Raw genomic sequence first — 5,178 nt, forward strand, 5'->3', positions numbered from 1 at the left:
GTCAGTAACTTGCCCTTGATAATGCAGCTAGTAATGATAGAACCAGAATATGGACTCACCTCTGTCTGTCTCCAAAGTTCTGATTTCTAACCATCCTGGAGAGGGAGAAAGGCAAGGAGAGCAAAGGTTGGCTACCACCTATTGCCTCAGTGCTATGATCCTAGACCAGGTGAGAATATTTGTGAAAAATATTCATTCTTGGGGCATCTGGGTGGCTCATTTGGTTAAGCATCTGCCTTCAGCTCAGGTCCTGATCTCAGGGTCCTGGGATCCAGTCCCACATTGAGCTCCCTGCTCAGCAGGGAGCTGCTTCCCTCTCCCTCTGCAGCTCCCCCTGCTTGTGCTCTCCTCTCTCTCTGTCAAATAAATAAATAAAATCTTTAAAAAAAATGCTCATTCTTCAGGTAAGGTCTGGTGCTGGTTAAGCATGATTACACATAGTGCAATTACCCTGCACCGTTTGTCTGTACATTTGGGTAGCTGTTCTTGAGAGGAAAGATTGGTGCTAGAGGTCAGAAAAACCTGTTCTTGTCCGTTTTTTTGCCACTTACTAGTTATGTGACCTTGGACTTGAGATGTATGGCTGTAAGCTTTAGAGTATATGTATAGAAATAAGTACAATGTTGCCAGCTTGGTCTACTTCTCGGGTCTTTCTAGATTTAAGTGAAAGTGTACTTTAAAATCTCTAAATATAAAGCATTCTAATTGTTAATGTCATTGTAGCTATAAGCATATTTCATTCTTCAGTTCCTATTTTATTAGTCTTTTAAGGAATCACATGATGTTCTTATATTGAGTGGGCAACCTGGTCTCTTTCTTAACAGATTCAATTTCAGATCATTAAGGAGGAGAAAGAAATTGAGCTGTGCCTTTGGGCATATTCTGGCCAATAAAAACTGGCATGATTTCAGTGGGGTAAGGAGGTATTCTGACCAAGTAAAAAGTGGTATGATTTCAGTGGGGTAAGGAGGGAAATATGAGACACGTCAGTGGTATAAATTTATATTTGGAATAAAAGGATCCATGGAATGGTAGCAAACAGAAGGAATGGCAATAGTCACAAGTCTATAGAGTTGACTGTATGTGAGAGTTTTGTTTCATATTCAATTGTACAGTACAAACTGGGTCTCAGAGGACATGTGTGATTTCTAAAAATGAGTATGATCAGAATGTGCTTGTAGTTTTAAAATGTTTTCCTGCTTTGTTCAAATTCCATATACATCAAAACAAATAAGCCTTGTCAACCATGTGTTTTCTTTATCCACTTTTCAATTATTCTTTACCTATAAAGAAGAAATCAGAATGTAGTTTACATTGCAAACTTAAACAAGATGATAATTTAAATATGCAAAAGCTATGATTTAAGCAATAGCCAAGTACATAGAAATTTATTTTTGTTTAATAGATTTATGTCTAATTAGCTGACCAATGGGGGGTAATGCTAATAGTGCCAGATAACTGAAGTAAATGTTATTTAACAGCATGGGGTTCCAGTAACACAGGAGCAACCTTCTAGGCATTATCTCATCCAAGCCCAGGAAGCCCCCCACAGTGGCAGCCCTGCATTATTTAAAATCAGTTCATCATATTCCTCTTGAGTATTGGCCACCTTTCAAAGCCCTCTCTGGTCATGAGCTATTTGTGCCTGCTTTGTGATAATAAATCTCTCCTATAATCTCTCAAACTCAGGCAGACGATGTCCAGAGATTCCATAAGAAAAGAATGCAGAGGAATTCTGCTCCCTGTTTAATCCCTAATTAAATAAAATTAGATTGTATAATTACATTAATTTACAGAATCTACAATACCTTTATCAAACATCTTTTCATTTGACAATGTATTTTTTGTTGTCTTATTCAAGCAGGGTTTTTTGACATTTTCATAACATTTTAACATATAATAGAAATGATACACATTAATTTTTTATTCTATCTTACATAAAATAGGCACTACAGAAATTTACAGAAGCAAGATGGATGGTTAAGGAAGGCCCAGTCCTATAGGCTATTCTTAGATGTTATAGGTCAGAGTTCACTGGGTGGAGGGGTTCAGACTACCCAATCAGGTAAGAGGTGAAGAAAGGCTAAAACACAGGCACTGGGTTCTATCAGTATCCTAAGGGTACACATCTCCTGCCTAAACACCTATGTGGATTTGTTCCAAGACTTGGAAATTCCCATTACAAAGATGTCTGTCCTCTGAGGCACAGTCCCAGATACTTTCTCAATCCCAGCAGCTCTGGCAGGAATCACTTGTCTTTCTCTTCCTTGCATAGAGTGGGAAGACATCTGCAACGTGTAGACACTATTGATCCCTTCCCCCAAAATTTGGTTTTTGTTTGAGTATATCAATCAATAACCTAAACAACGTGGTCTGAGTTGTCCTTCAGTGACAAGTAGTCATAAATACTTGTTGAAAGAATGGAAAATTCAAATCCTCCGAAGTCATATGGTTCCCAAAGCAAATTATCAACTGACAGAAGAGGGTTCTGGCTTCCCATTTGCGGTAGACACTCTACTTTGAGGGATTAGTTCAGAGGCTTTTTCAGAACTTGGGACCTCTGTGATCTGCACCCATCTCTAGCCATCCACCTCTGGCCCAGAATATCCACTGGACCTTCAGCAGTTTCTTTGACTGAATGATCTTCAAGGGTTAGTGAAGGATCAAAAAGCAAGGGTGAAGGAGGGTACCATGTACCGTCACCCACAACATCTAAGTCCTGCTCGGGCTTAGAACTCTAAGGAGGCAACTTCCAGCTGGCAGTGGGCAGCAAGGATCCTCGGAGAGGCTTATAGGAACTGGTTTGTTGCGGGGTACCTCTTCAGAGCCCTGGCCTCATTTGAAGAGAACTTGATTTGTGTCCTGACAAATATGGATAAGGCAGTGTCTGGTCATTGGAATAGACTGATTGGAATAACAGCCGTCATCCACAAAGGCCAAGCGCCTCTGACTGAAACAAATATTATGAGCCTGTTGGGCAGCACCATCTGGGCCAGCACCCTGTGTTCCTTCAGGTGCCTATGTAATAAGGTTTCCCCTCCTTAGTGCTTATGATACTGCGGATGACGTTTCAGACACTTTAAGTTCTCTCATTCTTTGGCCAAAAGTCCCTCTGGGCCACTCAAGGGACTACGACTTAGAGCCTCATGTTCCACTTTGTGATTATGTAAAAAACGTATTGAAGTCGATTAAACTGATCAATGTACAAAGATTGCAAACAAATTAGCTTCTCACACATAATCAGGGCAACTTCTGCTGCTGCATAGACACTGGCATCTCCAGAATTCTTCTGGCTCCAATGTGGCTACTTTCTGGAGACGGAGACGCCAGCTCTGTGTTAACATAAGAGCTCAGCTAGCACAAGAGTGTTTCACCCATAGGCCTTGAACTGGTCTTCTTCAGTTGAGCATGAAATGCCAGGGCATTCCTATGGGCATGTTCAGCCCTGAAAGACCCCATCTTTCTTCTCAAGTTTCGGAGCAGCACTGGGATATTTTTTTCCGTTCTTTATCAATGAAGGGCACATTCATGTCTTCAAGAATATGCTTAGTGCAAAATTCCTGCCCTCCAGACAAGGTTGCAAGCATGGCAGATGAGTGAATGAACAAGACAAGGTCTCCTGAGACCTGGGCACTGGGGTGATCCTCCCCGGATTGGTCGGCAAGAGGTGGATCAGAATCCTGTTCATACCAGAGCCTCTGCCACTGTATTGCACTGTGCCACTAGTCCTCTGGTTGTGCCAGCTGCTTCTCTCCAACAGGTTTTAGCTCTTGGGTGTGTTGTTAGTTGGTGGAGGGGCAAACAGAAATACATGTTCATCAAACTAGTACTCTTTCCACTTTTTTCATTCTCCCATTGGGTTTCTTGAGTTCTCTATTTTTCATGAGCATTGCTTTCATCTTTGTACAATGCAGTGACAAGGGGATCTGAATGTCCTTGCTCTTACAGCAGAGTCAATAACTGGTGTCCTAACTGTATGTTTTAAACAAGAGAAATGACCCTTTCCAGATGAAAGTCTCAATCGAGGAGACATACACACGTAAACACAAACATGGGCCCATACACAGGCACACATTACAGGAGTTTTGTAAANACAAGAGAAATGACCCTTTCCAGATGAAAGTCTCAATCGAGGAGACATACACACGTAAACACAAACATGGGCCCATACACAGGCACACATTACAGAGTTTTGTAAAATTAAATGATATTTTATTTTCTGGGCATCTCTATCCATTGACATCAGATGGATTATGTCTCAAAGTTTACATTCTTATTTGAAAACCCTCCACAGGAGATTCCGGGATTATACTCTGAGTTTATAATTCTAACAGTCTATGCATTTAGAATGCAAGTTCCTGACATCTAACTGATAAGATGCTGGATACCAACCTTTAGCTTGGAGTGACAGAGCCTTGAAACTCCATCTCCCTAGCTCATCTCCCCATTGCTTTCTAATTAATAGCCACAAGATTTCACCAGACATAACTGGCTTCTGGGTACCTTCTTCTTTATTTGGGGTGTGAAGAGAGGCTCATTTCCTGATACCAGCTCTGATGAGAGGAAAATTCTGTCTCAGAAACATTCACATGAAAAAAAGAAAGTATAAGAGAGGGGGAATGAATGGGAGGCCTGAATGAACAAGGTCATAAAACAATATATTAATCCAGATTAATCCAAAAATAATTGTAACCACGAATTTAGAAATTGAATTAAGGATTTGAAGGACGTATTGTTTTATTTTTACGTGTTTGAATAACTTCAAGAGAAGCTACCTTTAAAGCAATGAACTAATGAAAGTCAATACAAAGTGTATTCTTTGAGATCTAATTTGCAAAAAAAAGAATGATTAAATAATTATTAAGATAGGAAATTATGCAAAATTGTAAATATGCCAATTTATTATTTCATTTATTTCATCCGAACTGCATAATTAAAGGTTCTCCATAGAGTTTGTACGTGGGACTGAAATCAGTGTTTCATACACAACATCAATTACAATGGGTTTTCAACTTTACTAGATCTTGTCAAGCCTCTCCTCCTCCCTTCAAACACATGCATGCACACACACACACGTGTGCATGCCCATGTACACACACTTTTTTTAAAGATTTTATTTTCAGTGTTACCTTAAATTCCTAAGCATGACAACTTGGGAGCCCACTGTAAGTCACATTT

At 40.1% G+C, this 5,178-nt stretch overlaps 1 protein-coding gene and 1 pseudogene across 1 annotated transcript in view; one reads left to right on the plus strand and one right to left on the minus strand.

Annotated features, from left to right (window-relative positions):
- The window catches only part of CNTNAP2 (contactin associated protein 2), a 1,777,718-nt gene that overhangs the window by 211,448 nt on the left and 1,561,092 nt on the right, over window positions 1-5,178 (plus strand). The window lies entirely within an intron of this gene.
- LOC117795228 lies at window positions 2,469-3,688 on the minus strand (annotated as a pseudogene).

The sequence above is a fragment of the Ailuropoda melanoleuca genome, chromosome 1, assembly GCF_002007445.2.
Source record: "Ailuropoda melanoleuca isolate Jingjing chromosome 1, ASM200744v2, whole genome shotgun sequence".
In the NCBI taxonomy this organism is placed as follows: Eukaryota; Metazoa; Chordata; class Mammalia; order Carnivora; family Ursidae; genus Ailuropoda; species Ailuropoda melanoleuca.